Source organism: Mobula birostris, chromosome 7 (assembly GCF_030028105.1).
Source record: "Mobula birostris isolate sMobBir1 chromosome 7, sMobBir1.hap1, whole genome shotgun sequence".
NCBI lineage: Eukaryota > Metazoa > Chordata > Chondrichthyes > Myliobatiformes > Myliobatidae > Mobula > Mobula birostris.
The window spans coordinates 100,999,466-101,017,145 of record NC_092376.1 but is presented as its reverse complement, the minus strand read 5'-3'; the positions used below and the strand labels follow the sequence as shown (position 1 = coordinate 101,017,145).

Genomic DNA, 17,680 nt, shown 5'->3' with positions numbered 1-17,680 from the left:
TTCTGGGAGCCGATTCCGAGTCCTAGCCCAGACCCTTGGTCCCAGCCTAGTCGTAGTCCTGAGTCCTTGTCCAGTTCGTTATTTCCTGCTCGTGCCTTGCTCTCCTGGTATCGAACAATAAACTAAATCTAAGTAATCTCACAAGATGTGTCTTGCATTTGGGTCCATCCTTGCTCCCAATGCCCCGCCATTGTGACAGAGCCTTTTCTGGCTGGCTGCTAGTGACTGGTGGTGTTTCACAGGGGCCTGTGTTGGGACTGATTCTTTTTATGTTATATGTCAATGATTTGGATGATGGAATTGATGGCTCTTTTGCAAAGTTAGCAGACAATATGAAGATAGGTGGAGGGTCAGGTAGTTTTAAAGTAGTAGAGAGGCTGCAGGACAGACAGATTAGGAGAATGGGCAGGGAGATGGCATATGGAATACAGTATTGGGAAGTGTATGGCCATGTGCTTTGGTCAAAGAAATGTAAGCATTGAGTATTTTCTAAATGGAGAGAAAATATACAAAAACTGAGGCACAAAGGGACTTGAGAGTCCCTGTGCAGAATTCTCTGAAGGTTAATTTGTAGGTTGACTTTATGATGATAAAGGCAAATGTGATGTTGACATTCATTTCAAAAGGATTGGAATATAAAAGCAAGGATGAATGTTGAGACTTTATGAAGTACTGGTGAGCCTCATTGGAATATTATGAGCAGTTTTGAGCCACTTATCTTACAAAAGATGTGCTGAAACCGGAGAGGGTTGAAAGGAGGTTCATGAAAATGATTCCAGGGTTGAATGGCTTGTCATATGAAAAGTGTTTGATGGCTCTGGGTTCTGGGCCTGGTACCTGGTAAGGCTCTGAAAGTGTGTGCCAACCAACCGGCAGGACTATTCAAGGACATTTTCAACCTCTCACTGCTACAGTCAGAAGTTCTCTCCTGCTTCAAAAAGGCAACAATTATACCAGTGCCCCAGAAGAATAGTGTGAATTGCCTTAACGACCATCATCAAATAGCACTCACACCTACAGTGATGAAATGCTTTGAGAGGTTGGTCATGGCTAGAATGAACTGCTTTAGCAAGGTTCTGGATCCATTGCAATTTGCCTGCCACAATAGGCCTATGGTAGATGCAATCTCAATGGCTCTTCACATGGCCTTAGATCATCTGGACAACACAAACACTATGTCTGGATGCTGTTCATTGACTATAGCTCAGCATTTAACACCATCATTCCCACAATCCTGATCAATAAGTTGCAGAACCTGGGTCTCTGAACCTCCCTCTACAATTGGATCCTCGACTTCCTAACTGGAAGACCACAATCTGTGCGGATTGGTGATAATAACTCCACCTCGCTGACGATCAACACTGTGGTGATACCACATGTAAGAACATGATTGGACAGAGTTTGGGGCATGTGCAGAAATGTTAGTTCTTATTCTTCCAGAATATGGTTTGTTCTTCGTAATCCACGGTATGTATAAAGAACACAACATGGTGTCAGAAGTCAGTCTGGAAGAGTAATACATTTCGCTAACATGGGAGAAGCGAAGATAATCGGGAAAAAGAGCGCAAGCTCTTTTGTTGTTTGCTAACAGCTTTGAAAACTACCATTTTTACCGACAATAGTCCACAATTCAATGGTGAATGTATGAGGCATTTTGCTCATGAATGGGGCTTTGTTCATACAACATCTAGTCCATTTTTCCCTCAGTCCAATGGATTGGTTGAGAAGTCGGGAGGAATTATGAAGAAACTGATGCACAAAGCAAAAGATAGTGGAGGTTATTTTTATAAAGCTTTGTTAGCCTATCATAGTACTCCATTTGAATGTGAATTTTCACCTGCTCAGCTCTTGATAGGATGCCATTTGAGTTCCAATCTGCCAACAGATAAGAGCCTTCTGAGAACAGAAGGAGGTGAACAAGTGAAAAGATGGAAAGATGAACACAAAGCAAAGCAGAAAACATACTTTGACAGATGTTCTCGTCCTTTACCTGAACTGCATCAAGGAGATGAAGTAAGGATACAAGACAAAATGAACACATGGACACAGAAAGCTTCAGTACTTGAAGTAGTACAACCCAGATCATACATGGTCCAAACAGAAGAAGGAGCAGTGTTAAGAAGAAATCCCAAAGACCTCAAGAAAGAGCCAACTTCAGAGTTTCAGTTAACTGATGCAGACCAGACAAAACATGAAAATAACAAAACACCAGAACTGTGTGAACCACTTAGAAGGTCCACTCATGTTCGTAAACCCCCAGAGAGACTGATAGAGACATGTTAAATTATGTATTTGTTCTGATCAATGTTGCTAATTGTTTTTCTTTTTAAGGAAAGGAAGATGTGGTGATATCACGTGTCACATGTAAGAATGTGATTGGACAGAGTTTGGAGCATGTGCAGAAATGACAGAATGATCTAGAAACTTGTATGGTGAAATGTGGTTGCTGCTTGCTATTGAAAATAAAAGTTCTAGTTCTTATTCCTCCAGAATATGGTTTGTCCTTAGTAACCCACGGTAAGTATAGAGAACACAGCGGACACCGGCGCAATGCTGGGGTGTGTGCTTAGCCCACTGCTCTACTCTCTTGATACCAATGACTGTGTGGTTAGGTATAGCTCAAACACCATCTATAAATTTGCTGATGATACAACCATTGATGGTAGAATCTCAGATGGAGATGAGACGGCATACAGGAGTCAGATATACCAGCTAGTTGATTGGTGTCACAGCAACAACTTTGAACTCAATGTCAGTAAGATGAAAAAGCTGATCGTGGACTTCAGGAAAGGCAAGACAAGGGAACACGAACCAATCCTCATAGAGGGATCAGAAGTGGAGAGACTGAGCAATTTCAAGTTGCTGGGTGTCAACATCTCTGAGGATCTAACCTGGTCCCAACATATTGATGCAGCTATAAAGAAGGCAAGACTGCGGCTATATTTCATTAGGAGTTAAGTTTGAAGAGATTTGGTTTGTCAACTAAAACACTCAAAACCTTCTATACATATACTGTTGAGAGCATTCTAACAGGCTGCATCACTGTCTGGTTTGGGGGAACTATGGCACAAGACCGAAAGATGCTAGGTTGTAAAATTAGGCAGCTCTATTTTGGGTACTTGCCTCTATAGTATCCAAGACATCTTCAAGGAGCAGTGCCTCAGAAAGGCAATGCCCATTATTAAGGACTCCCATCACCCAGGGCATGCTCTCTTTTCATTGTTACTGTCAAGATGTCATGGTCCGGTCCATGAAGTCTGCATTCCGGTTCACGATTCGGTCCTATGACCCTTGCTCCAGGTTTTCCTGTCTACCCTGTTCCTGTTCCTGTTGAGCTTTAATTGAGGCAGCTGATTCTTGTTGGGGCTGGCTGCATAAATACCACCAGAGACCAGGGCATGGCTGCTGGATTGTTCTTGTCCTTACTCCTTATATCCCTTCCCCTGCCTTCTGTTTCCTTGCCTGAAGCCTTGTCTTGGAGCCACCCTGTATCTAGATCCCTTCCGGTCCCTTGCCTCCGTCGAGTAAGCCAGGCCAGATTGCCGTTACCCTGTGGTTGGTTCTGTCCCTTCTGGTCCCTTGCCTCCGTCGAGTAAGCCAGGCCAGATTGCCGTTACCCTGCGGTGGGTTCTGTCCCTTCCCGTCCCTTGCTTCCGTCGGGTGGAGATCCGCGCCCCGCCCGGGAGTACAGTGCCCTGCCCAGGAGGAGCTTCAAGATCTCAAGTCTCTGGCCAAGACTCGCCTCAAGTCTCTAGTCGAGCTGAGCTGAGCCCCAAGCCAAGCTTCAAGACCCCAAGCCTCAAGCCTCTGGTCTCCAGCCTCGCCTCAAGTCTCTGGTCCCCGGCCTCATCTCAAGTCTTTAGCCTTGCCTCAAGTCTCGTCCTGCCTGCCAGCCAAGTCACGTCCTTGCCTAGTTCTGGGGTCCGAACCAGAGGCAAGACCCAGGTTCTGGGTCCTTGTCCAGTCTCTGGCTCGGAGTCCAAGCCCAGGCTACTAGCTCTTTTGTCCAGTCCTGTTCCAGGTTCCCGGTTTTCGTGTCCATGTCCTAGCCCTCACCCTGTATTCTCATCCTGTCCCCAGTACTTCCGTGTCTGTGTCTTGCACTTGGGTCCGTTCCCAGCCACCACCTTATGACACAAGAAGTAGGTACAGAAGACTGAGGGCGCACACTCCATGATTCAGGAACAGCTTCTTTCCCTCTGCCATCCGATTCCGGAATGGACAAGGAACCACATACATGAACACAACCTCACTTTATTATTTCTGTTTTTGCACTATTTTTAACTTAACTATTCAATACACATAGATATACTTACTGTAATTGATTTACTTACTTTTCTTTGTTTTTCCTTCTATATTAGCATATATTACATTGTACTGCTGCTGATAAGTTAACAAAATTTCACAACACCTGCTGGTGATAATAAACCTGATTCTGATTTTCACTAGAATTTAGAATAATGACGGTTGATGTCATTGAAACATATCAAAAAGTGAAAGGTCTTTATTGAGTGGACGTGGAGAGGATGGAGAGAATAGTACAGCACAGTACAGGCCCTTCGGCCCACAATGTTGTGCCGACCCTCAAACCCTGCCTCCCATATAAGCCCCCACCTTAAATTCCTCCCTATACCTGCCTAATAGTCTCTTAAACTTCACTAGTGTATCTGCCTCCACCACTGACTCAGAGAGTGCATTCCACGCACCAACCACCCTCTGAGTAAAAAACCTTCCTCTAATATCCCCCTTGAACTTCCCACCCCTTACCTTAAAGCCATGTCCTCTTGTATTGAGCAGTGGTGCCCCGGGGAAGAGGCTCTATCTATTCCTCTTAATATCTTGTGCCCCGGGGAAGAGGCTCTATCTATTCCTCTTAATATCTTGTATACCTCTATCATGTCTCCTCTCATCCTTCTTCTCTCCAGAGAGTAAAGCCCTAGCTCCCTTAATCTCTGATCATAATACATACTTTCTAAACCAGGCAGCATCCTGGTAAATCTCCTCTGTACCCTTTCCAATGCTTCCACATCCTTCCTATAGTGAGGTGACCAGAACTGGACACAGTACTCCAAGTGTGGCCTAACCAGAGTTTTATAGAGCTGCATCATTACCTCGCGACTTTTAAACTCTATCCCTCAACTTATGAAAGCTAACACCCCATAAGCTTTCTTAACTATCCTATCTACCTGTGAGGCAACCTTCAGGGATCTGTGGATATGTACCCCGAGATCCCTCTGCTCCTCCACACTACCAAGTATCCTGCCATTTACTTTGTACTCTGCCTCGGAGTTTGTCCTTCCAAAGTGTACCACCTCACACTTCTCCGGGTTGAACTCCATCTGCCACTTCTCAGCCCACTCCTGCATCCTATCAATCAATCTGCAATCTTTGACAAACCTCTACACTATCCACAACACCACCAACCTTTGTGTCGTCTGCAAACTTGCCAACCCACCCTTCTACCCCAACATCCAGGTCGTTAATAAAAATCATGAAAAGTAGAGGTCCCAGAACCGATCCTTGTGGGACACCACTAGTCACAATCCTCCAGTCTGAATGTATTCCCTCCACCACCACCCTCTGCCTTCTGCAGGCAAGCCAATTCTGAATCCACCTGGCCAAACTTCCCTGGATCCCATGCCTTCTGACTTTCTGAATAAGCCTACTGTGTGGAACCTTGTCAAATGCCTTACTAGAATCCATGTAGATCACATCCACTGCACTACCCTCATCTATATGCCTGGTCACCTCCTCAAAGAACTCTATCAGGCTTGTTAGACGTAATCTGCCCTTCACAAAGCCATGCTGCCTGTCCCTGATCAGACCATGATTCTCTAAATCCCCATAGATCCTATCTCTAAGAATATTTTCCAACACCTTTCCCACCACAGATGCAAGGCTCACTGGCCTATAATTACCCAAACTATCCCTACTACCTTTTTTGAACAAGGAGAAAACATTCACCTCCCTCCATTCCTCTGGTACCATACCCATGGACAACGAGGGCATAAAGATCCTAGCCAGAGGCTCAGCAATCTCTTCCCTCGCTTCGTAGAGCAGCCTGGGGAATATTCCGTCAGGCCCCAGGGACTTAACCGTCCAAATGTATTTTAACAACTCCAACACCTCCTCTCCCTTAATATCAACATGCTCCAGAACATCAACCTCACTCAGATTGTCCTCACCTTCATCAAGTTCCCACTCATTGGTGAATACCGAAGAGAGTTATTCATTGAGGACCTCGCTCACTTCCACAGCCTCCAGGCACATCTTCCCACCTTTATCTCTAATAAGTCCTACCTTCACTCCTGTCATCCTTTCGTTCTTCACATAATTGAAGAATGCCTTGGGGTTTTCCTTTTTCCTACTCGGCAAGGCTTTCTCATGCCCCCTTCTTGCTCTCCTCAGCCCCTTCTTAAGCTCCCTTCTTGCTACCCTATATTCCTCAATAGACCCATCTGATCCTTGCTTCCGAAACCTCATGTATGCTGCCTTCTTCCACCTGACTAGACTTTCCACCTCACTTGTCACCCATGGTCCCTTGACCCTTCCATTATTTACCTTCCTCACTGGGACAAATTTATGCCTAACATCCTGGAAGAGATCCCTAAACATCGACCACATGTCCTTAGTACATTTCCCGCAAAAACATCATCCCAATTCACACCTGCAAGTTCTAGCCTTATAGCCTCATAATTTGCCCTTCCCCAATTAAAAATTTTCCTGTCCTCTCTGATTCTATCCTATTCCATGATAATGCTGATGGCCAGGGAGCGGTGGTCACTGTCCCCCAGATGCTCACCCACTGAGAGATCTGTGACCTGACCCGGTTCGTTACCTAATACTAGATCTAGTTCGGCATTCCCCCTAGTTGGCCTGTCAACATACTGTGACAGGAATCTATCCTGGACACACCTAACAAACTCTGCTCCATCTAAACCCTTGGAACTAATCAGGTACCAATCAATATTAGGGAAGTTAAGTCACCCATGATAACAACCCTGTTATTTTTGCACCTTTCCAAAATCTGCCTCCGAATCTGCTCCTCTGTATCTCTGTTGCTACCAGGGGGCCTATAGAATACCCCCAATAGAGTACCTGCTCCCTTCTTGTTCCTGACTTCCACCCATACTGACTTAAAAGAGGATCCTGCTACATCACCCACCCTTTCTGTAGCTGTAATAGTATCCCTGACCAGTAACACCACCCCCTCCTCCCCTCCCCCCCCCCCATCGCTTTTGAAGCACTGGAATCCAGGAATATTGAGAATCCATTCCCGCTCTGGTGCCAGCCCAGTCTCTGTAATGGCCACTACATCATAATTCCATGTTTGTATCCAAGCTCCCAGTTCATCACCTTTCTTCCTGATGCTTCTTGCATTGAAGTATACGCACCTTAGCCCTTTTATCTTACTGCCTTTATACCCTTTGTTCTGCTTCTCTTTCCTCAAAACTTCTTTATATGTTAGATCTGGCTTTACTCCATGCACTTCTTCCACTGCTCTATCGCTCCGGGTCCCATCCCCCTTGCAAATTAGTTTAAACTCTCCTGAACCATGCTAGCAAACCTACCTGCAAGGATATTTCTCCCCCTCAAGATCAGGTGCAACCCATCCAATCTGTACAGGTCCCACCTTCTCCAGAAGAGATTCCAATGATCCAAAAATCTACAACTCTGTCCCCTGCACCAACTCCTCAGCCACGCATTCAACTGCCATCTCCTCCAATTACTATCACTATCATGCAGTACTGGCAGCAATCCTGAGAACGCCAGCCTTGAAGTCCTGTTCTTCAGCCTTCTGCCTAGTTCCCAAAATTCACACTTCAGGACCTCATCCCTCCTCTTGCCTATGTCGTTGGTGGCAATATGTATCACGAATTCTGGTTGCTTTCCCCCTCGTACCAGGATGTCGTGCACCCGGTCAGAGACATTCTGGACCCTGGCACCCAGGAGGCAACAAACCATGCGGGTGTCCTTCTCACGTCCACAAAACCTCCTGTCTGCTCCCCTGACTATAGAGTCCCCAATGACAACAGCTCTCCTCTTATCCGTCCCACCCTTCTGCACCAAAGGGTCAGACTCAGTGCCGGAGGCCCTGCCACCGTGGCTCACACCTGGTCGGTCATCCCCGCCAACAGTATCCAGGACGGTAAACTTATTATTCAGGGAATGGCTATAGGGGTGCTCTGCACTACCTGTCTACTCACCTTCGCTTTCCCCCATCTGACTGTCACCCAACGACCTGCTTCCGACAGCCTAGGTGTGACTACCTCCCTGTAGCTCTCGTCTATGACTGCCTCATTCTCCCTTATGAGTTGAAGGTCATCCAGCTGCTGCTCCAGATTCCTTACTGGGTCTTCCATATCACCCAGCTGCATGCACTTCTGGCAGATGTGACTGCAGGAGAGGGGAGCTCCCCAAGACTGCCACATCTCATATGAGAGGCACATCACCATCTCAGGAGGCATTGTAAAGCCTAACTGGGAGCAAGCTTGTCCTCCGCCTCTTCCTGTCAAAGCCTCAAAGCTCCACTCCTGCACTGGCCCACTCACACACTGGCCACTCTGCTTGAGCTACCCCTCTATTTATTTGTTTGAGCTTTTCAAGCTGCTTGGTCACCTGACCTCGATTGCCCAATCAGCTGCTTTCTGCTGAGCTATTCAAATCTTGATTGACTTGATTGCACAGTCCAACTGCCAAAACTGCCAGAATCTCTCAAGACAAAGCCTCAAAGCTCTACCCCTTCACTGGCCCACTCACTCACTGGCCGCTTTCCACTGGCTACACTTCTGCAGTTCAAATGGTCCCTATTTAATGATTACAGTGGAAGAAATGCACACAGCTGATGTTATATATAACCAGCACAATACCTGTAACCTTCTCATCTGACAGCATTCTGTTATTTTTGAAGGATGTTATTTGAGATGTTTGCAAGTAAATTGAAGCATCCAGATGGCTTTCTCAACACTTCCTTCCTCTCACAATCCACCACAGATAATGAAACTGGTATTGCTAATCTATCAGCACTGTGGAAGTTCCAATGTATTCTGATCACAGCACATCCTGTAAAAAGTTCACTACTACCTTTGAGGGAAATAGGGATGGGTAATAATTACAGGTCTTGATCTTGCTAACTCAAGAAATACTTGGGCTTTGAACACATAGGTTTGTTCACTGAGTAACACTGACAGCTCTTCTCTTTCATCCATGATACTAGCCTCACCAACCCCTCGGTCAGGTTTGACACAATGATAAAAAGGAGAATAGCTTTAATAGCTGCCAATGAGATTGCAAAACTATTTCCTTACAAGCCCTCCAAAGGAGGAAAGTTAAAAAATCATCAGCTTTCTCCTCCCTCAAATCATCTTCATCCACATTTGATTCCAATGTCACTTCCCATGATATTCTTTACACATTGAGTCCTCCATGATCAGGTCCCTTCCTCTCAACATTGTACTCCTTGAACAGACCAGTTATGGCCGGCCTCAAACGATCATTGATTTAATCATTTTCTTTGCCATTCTATCAGTATTTGTCTCCATGGATGTATGTACATGAAGTAAACTGCTTGATAAACTGCATGGACGCAATGGAAATCATTTTCCAATGTTCTATAGATTCAGGATCAGTTCCTGGGGGTTGGAGGGTAGCTAATGTTATCCCACTTTTTAAGAAAGGAGGGAGAGAGAAAACAGGCAATTATAGATCAGTTAAACTGATCTCAGTGGTGGGGAAGATGCTGGAATCAATTATAAAAGATGAAATAGTGGCACATTTGGATAACAGTAACAGGATCGGTCCGAGTCAGCATGGATTTACCAAGGGAAAATCATGCTTGACTAACCTTCTGGAATTTTTTGAGGATGTAACTAGGAAAATGGACAAGGGAGAGCCAGTAGATATAATGTACCTGGACTTTCAGAAAGCCTTTGATAAGATCCCACATAGGAGATTAGTGGGCAAAATTAGAGCACACGGTATTGGGGGTAGGGTACTGACATGGATAGAAAATTGGTTGGCAGACAGGAAACAAAGAGTAGGGATTAACGGGTCCTTTTCAGAATAGCAGGCAGTGACTAGTGGGGTACCGCAGTGCTCAGTGCTGGGACCACAGCTATTTACAATATACATTAATGATTTAGATGAAGGGATTAAAAGTAACATTAGCAAATTTGCAGATGACACAAAGCTGGGTGGCAATGTGAAATTTGAGGAGGGTTTTATGAGAATGCAGGGTGACTTGGACAAGTTGCGTGAGTCGGCAGATGCAGTTTAATGTGGATAAATGTGAGGTTATCCACCTTGGTGGCAAGAACAGGAAGGCAGATTACTATCTGAATGGTGTCAAGTTAGGAAAAGGGGAAGTACAACGAGATCTAGGTGTCCTTGTTCATCAGTCACTGAAAGTAAGCATGCAGGTACAGCAGGCAGTGAAGAAAGGTAATGGCATGTTAGCCTTCGTAATAAGCGGAGTTGAGTATAGGAGCAAAGGGGTCCTTCTGCAGTTGTACAGTGCCCTGGTGAGACCACACCTGGAGTACTGTGTGTAGTTTTGGTCTCCAGATTTGAGGAAGGACATTCTTGCTATTGAGGGAGTGCAGCGTAGGTTCACGAAGTTAATTCCCGGGATGGCGGGACTGTCATATGTTGAAAGATTGGAGTGACTGGGCTTGTATACACTGGAATTTAGAAGGATGAGAGGGGATCTGATTGAAACATATTATTAAGGGATTGGACATGCTAAAGGCAGGAAACATGTTCGGGATGTTGAGGGAGTCCAGAACCAGAGGCTACAGTTTAAGAATAAGGGGTAGGCCATTTAGAACGGAGTTGAGGAAAAACTTTTTCACCCAGAGAGTTGGGGATCTGTGGAATGCTCTGCCTCAGAAGGCAGTGGAGGCCAATTCTCTGGATGCTTTCAAGAGAGAGTTAGATAGAGCTCTTAAAGATAGTGGAGTCAAGGGATATGGGGAGAAGGCAGGAACAGGGTACTGATTGTGGATGATTACAGTGAATGGCGGGCTGGCTCAAAGGGCCGAATGGCCTACTCCGGCACCTATTGTCTACTGTCTATTGATATTGCTGTACAAGGGACCAGGATCACGTTGATTGAAGTATGAAGTAAATCAGAGATATCAAAGGAATCCAGGACGTTGCGGCAGCTTCACTGGGATGAGTGTTACAAAAAATCAACCATTTAGAAAATACCAGACATCAACAAGTTATCGTGACTTCTTAGAGTTCAGTAATAAATGTATATTGTACATGTTTAGCTAGGTTAAGAAGGACACTATTACAATTAAAGCAGAACCTTTTGTCTTAATAGTGATGAGGATATTTGTTATTTACCTGAGAAGCCAGATAGAACATCATCTGAACATCTCATAAAAGACACAGACTTCGACAGTTCAGCCTTTCCTCGAGCTGCATTAGTGCCAGCAGAGATTTGTGACCTACTCTACACTAACCACCAAACAATGATATTTACAGTAAATCCTACTTAAATCTCTTTATTCTTATCCCCCCATTCCCATCAATCCATCCCAAATTCTACCACACACCAACACACTCACTGGATAATTAACTGGCCAATTGTATTTCCAAAAACCCAGGGGGGAAACAAATAGTCACAGGACGAACATGTAAGCTCCACACACAGAGCACCTGAGGTCAGAATTGAATCTGGGTTGCTGGAGTTGTGGACGAGCAGTACTACCAGCTGCACCACTGTGTCGCCCATGTACTCAAGTCCATGGCCTTTCTCTCGCCAACTTCAGCTGAAAAAAGCCTGGTATCCATACGGTCAGAATACAATGGTGCATCCACTCATGCCTATAAAACTGGCAAGGGCTTTTGCACTGAATTTATAACATTGGCAGGGAAGTACCTTACACAGCAGTCCTTCCAGCCTCCAGAGACAAGCAACCGATGTGTAAATATGTAACTTGTGCAAATAAGTCACAGGAATAAGATGCTATTGGCCACTGTATCAGCAATGTGCTCCTGTTTATTTTCTTCTGGATGATAAAAGTTGACAGGCCTCCTTAGTAGGTCACACTCACCAGTTTTCCACGACATAAAACACTGGTATCATTTCTGTTGTGCCAATCAATTCCAGTTAACCCTTTGAAAGCTGACCTTGACAACACAGCTTCCAGGTGAAGATGTTAGAAATATTTATTTCCCATGGCTGCGAACGACAGATCAGTGAAAGGAAACAAAGCTGATCTCTTCTGGTGATGTATTACACAGAGAGTTTTATACAGAGTGTTACATTCACCTACAGACAACTCAATCACCCCTTCATTTCACTATCACACCTTGAGTGCCCCAAGTCAAATACCTCAAGGCAAGATCTGATGCATAATAATGAGAAGTATTTGTGAGGAAGTGACAGCCGGATGGGATGAACACTGCAATCAAACAAAGCTAATACATCTGAAATAGAGTTTAATGTACACAACCCCCAGTGTAATGAATTACTAATAGGTGGTGTTTGAAACATTCTGCAGCCCAAGTGTTTCCAATAGCCCTCTTGTTTTCATGTGTATTTAGCAGCAGCTAGATAAACACATGGGAGAAGTAAAAATTGTCAGGATATTAGGAGGGGTGGTTGGAGGAACATGGTAATATAATGATCTCGACACAGAGTTCAAATCCCACTATGGCAGCTAGGAATTTAAATGCAAATTATTAAATGAATTTGGAATGTTATAAAATAAAATTAGCCTTGAAAATGGTAAGTATAGAACAAATGAATTTGTTCACTAACGACAGGAATTCCTGATGGCATGAACATCGACTTCTCCAACTTCTGCTAATGCCCCACCTCCCCCTCGTACCCCATCCGTTATTTATTTTTATACACACATTCTTTCTCTCACTCTCCTTTTTCTCCCTCTGTCTCTCTGACTATACCCCTTGCCCATCCTCTGGTTCCCCCCCCCCCACTTGTCTTTCTCCCCGGACCTGCTGTCCCATGATCCTCTCATATCCCCTTTGCCTATCACCTGTCCAGCTCTTGGCTCCATCCCTCCCCCTCCTGTCTTCTCCTATCATTTTGGATCTCCCCCTCCCCCTCCCACTTTCAAATCTCTTACTAACTCTTCCTTCAGTTAGTCCTGACGAAGGGTCTCGGCCTGAAACGTCGACTGTACCTCTTCCTAGAGATGCTGCCTAGCCTGCTGCGTTCACCAGCAACTTTGATGTGTGTTGCTTGAATTTGTTCACTAATGTCTTTGAGAAGGAAAGATCTGTCATCTTTATCCAGTCTGACATATGTGACGCTTAACCAATCCATATGGTTGACTCCTAACCAGTTCAACAAGTAAAAGGTACATACAGAGCACAAACACTGTCACACATTCATTTGGCCTGTTTCTGTGCTATACTCCCTTTAAAATATTAAGAGTTATAGAGTCAGACAGCATGGGAATGGTCCTTTAGCCTATCATAAACTGTGCTTTCTGGTGACAGAATAAAACAGGCTGTGTCACCTTATGCATTTGACGTAGGTCGTGCCCGTGACAAAATCCCATCACAATTATAATTTGCCTGGAATAGATTCTCTACATTCATGGAAGCACATACACATCCAGTACAAAGGTCATTTGTGAAACAATAAAAATGTCTAGACCCTGCTAGTTTGCTTGTTAAGAACACTACAATGGACCAACCACCAATGTTCTCATTGTGGTGTCTTTAATGATTGGAGAAGGAAGTTATTTGGTTAGCTTTTCCAAACCAGAGAGAGGGGGTAAAAATATCAGCTTAACCTAGTCATGGTCCCTGCCAGTGAAAGTTGGCTCAGCCTCTAAACCAATAGCTCTCCTGGTGGCACTGGCCAAAACAGGGACATTCAGTGTAGACTAATCAGTTTATTCCAGGTACATTCCCATGCCTCTGAGAAGGGTATTCTGCCTTGCATGAAAACAGGAACAGGTGATTCAAATGGTTCCATTAATTATCAGATAATGTATACAGTATACAACCTGAAATACTTGTCTTTGTAGCCATTCACAAAAACAGAAGAACCCCAAAAGAATTAACAGAAAAACATTGGACCCCAAAGCCTCCCTCCTCCATGTAAGCAGCAGCAAGCATCAACGGTATCAAACTCCCCCCTCCCCCTTCCCCGTTTCAGCAAAAAGCAATAGCACCCAACACCCACCAAGCAATAGCAAGGCACCCAAAGACAGATCATGATCTGCAGTCATCAAAAACTATTGTTTACCCAATACAAGGAAATCTGCAGATGCTGGAAATTCAAGCAACACACATCAAAGTTGCTGGTGAACGCAGCAGACCAAGCAGCATCTCTAGGAAGAGGTACAGTCGACGTTTCAGGCCGAGACCCTTCGTCAGGACAAACTGAAGGAAGAGTTAGTAAGAGATTTGAAAGTGGGAGGTGGAGGGGGAGATTCGAAATGATAGGAGAAGACAGGAGGGGGAAGGATGGAGCCAAGAGCTGGACAGGTGATTGGCAAAAGGGATATGAGAGGATCATGGGATGTGAGGCCTAGCGAGAAAGAAAGGGGGAGGGGGGAAACCCAGAGGATGGGCAAGGAGTATAGTGAGAGGGACAGAGGGAGAAAAAGGAGAGAGAGAAAAAGAATGTGTGCATATAAATAACGGATGGGTTACGAGGGGCAGGTGGGGCATTAGCAGAAGTTTGAGAAGTCAGTGTTCATGCCATCAGGTTGGAGGCTACCCAGACGAAATATAAGGTGTTGTTCTTCCAACCTGAGTGTGGCTTCATCTTTACAGTAGAGGAGGCCGTGGATAGACATATCAGAATGGGAATGGGACGTGGAATTAAAACGTGTGGCCACTGGGAGATCCTGCTTTCTCTGGCGCTGTGAGGCGGATAAAGGGGACTTAGTACATGCACTCTTGTCCTGTCCCAGAATTCAAGAATTTTGGATTATGATACATAAGTATATTGGTGAAGTTTCAGGTATTCAACTCCCTTTCTGCCCTAGACTTTTTGTCTTGGGAGACACGCTTGGGTTACCTGGGGATGAACACTCCCAAAATTGGATCCAGACAAGTATAATAGTAGGAAGACAAATTTATACTTAGAGGTTGGAGAAACCTGGGGGGACCATCATTTCAGGAGTGGGTCACAGAAATAGCTAAAGTGGCAGCTTTTGAATGCATGTCTTACAAACAGTTTGATATATTGGACATCTATACACAAAAATGGGGCAAATATTTAGGTTTCCTGGGGGGGGAGACAGAGTTCTAAATAGACACACATGGTTATTATATTGATATTTATTTCTGCCATGTTTGTTTTTATTTTATGGATAATTTTATGTTTTGTAAGCTATGATTTACATAATTCCAACACAGACTCAAGGGTTCAGGGTTAAAAAATTTTCTAGAAATAAAATTTTAAAAAACTAAATGATGTCAAGGGTAGGGGTCATTCATATTGGTCAACTTTAGTTTGGTCTTGTGAAGCTACTGATATATTTATCCAGAAGTAATTACTTTAGAGAAGTCATACTCCTCATTGAAATCAAAATCAAAAGGCATATTATAATTATATTTATTTCACAGTCTTGAGCAAAGATTTATGACATCACTTCATCCAATCTAATTTCCGTTTTCCCGAACAGAACTAGAATGGGTTTGAAAATCAATTACATTTTGCTCATCTTCCATCCGGAAGATGGAGGAAATAAGTGGCAAATCTTTGCGTGCAGCTCCAATGAAAATCATCAAATATTCCTGTTTAGAACTATGGCAAGTGAAATCCACAGTAACAGCCATGGGTACTTCAGTAAGCAACGACATTTCAATATGTTTTTAAAAATCTATTGATACTTAAATATAGTGATGGCAGGGGATCCCAGACCGCAGACTCAAGATGCGAGTGCAGTTTCCATTTAAGAGAATGGAAGTGGGGAAGATGAACCGGTCTACAGGTATGAGTAAAATGCAGAGGCTTTGGATCCCATTCCTGACTATCCTGCTGGTGAACATATAGTCTCTGGAAAATAAAATTACAGACCACAGAGTAAGATTGCAGTACTAGAGAGACATCAGGGACTGCTGTGTACTCTACATAATGGAAACATGGCTCTCACCTACCATTTTAGACACAGCGCTGCAGCTCACCCCCTTCCCTCTTCTTTTATTCCCCACTCTGGCTTCTTACCTCTTCTCCTCACCTGCCTATTAACTCCCCCCCATAACCCCCTTCTTCCTTCACTCTCATATCCTATCAGATTCCTTCTTCTCCAGCTCTTTACTTTTTCTACCCACATGGCTTCAGCTAACCCCTTCTAGCGAGTCCTCCTTCTCCCCTCCCCAACATTTTCATTTGGCATCTTCTTCCTTCCTTCCCAGTCCTGATGAAGGGTCTTGGCCCAAAACATCGGACAGTTTATTAATTTCCAGAGATGATGGCTGACCCGTTGAGTTCCTTCTGCATTTTGTGTGTGTTGCTTTGGATTTCCAGCAGTTTCAGCATTTCTCTTGTTTACTAATAATTGAATTGAATTTAATTGACATTATTTCTTACATCCTTTACATACATGAGTAAAAATCTTTACGTTACGTCTCCATCTGAATGTGCAATGTGTAATAAATAGTATGTACAGTAAGATATACAACAGAACAGTCAATTATAGTTAATACCCTCTACAAGTGACATTGGATGTCATCCTGCATTTTAATAGCATCACTTATGATTGACATTGGAAAGACATTGAAACGTAAAGTGATTTATATCATAATCTACAAGACTAAGTGTCTCTAGAATTTACAAATAATTGTCCTTGCAACAGTTACCAATTGCCATTTCAGAGAATTATTGACTATTTGACAAACTATCACTTTACAACTGACCACAGTTTCAACTTAAGAAATCTATACACGATTGAAGAAACAAAAGCATCAAAGGTTACACACATAAATGGAGAAAGATAGAGTTGAAAAGTTAATCCTATCACTGCAAACCTATCAGACACAGATAAAATGTATCAGAGACGTGACAAAGCTAGGCTCATAGATCAAAGTGCAAAATGATTGATCTGATGAGTGGTTTATGTTCAAGTCATAGACTGAGTTGGCAAGAGTTTTGAGATTAACAAACAGGCATTATTTCACTGCCATAATCAGTTTATAATACTTTTAGCAGAATTTCAATTAAACCTAACAAGTAGTATGGAAAATGAAATGTCATCTCATTAAACAACAGGAATTCTGCAGATGCTGGAAACTCAAGCAACACACATCAAAGTTGCTGGTGAACGCAGCAGGCCAAGCAGCATCTGTAGGAAGAGGTGCAGTCGACATTTCAGGCCAGGACCCTTCGTCAGGACTAACTGAAGGAAGAGTGAGTAAGGGATGAAAGTTGGAGGGGGAGAGGGAGATCCAAAATGATAGGAGAAGACAGGAGGGGGAGGGATAGAGCCAAGAGCTGGACAGGTGATAGGCAAAAGGGGATACAAGAGGATCATGGGACTGGAGGTCCGGGAAGAAAGACAAGGGCAGGGGGACCCAGAGGATGGGCAAGAGGTATATTCAGAGGAACAGAGGGAGAAAAAGGAGAGTGAGAGAAAGAATGTGTGCATAAAAATGAATAACAGATGGGGTACCAGGGGGAGGTGGGGCCTTAGCGGAAGTTAGAGAAGTCGATGTTCATGCCATCAGGTTGGAGGCTACCCAG

The 17,680-nt window shown here is 44.1% G+C and overlaps 1 protein-coding gene across 1 annotated transcript in view; it reads right to left on the bottom strand.

Moving 5' to 3' along the window:
- Positions 1-17,680, bottom strand: part of LOC140200342 (serine/threonine-protein phosphatase 2A 55 kDa regulatory subunit B beta isoform) — a 395,776-nt gene that overhangs the window by 305,112 nt on the left and 72,984 nt on the right. The window lies entirely within an intron of this gene.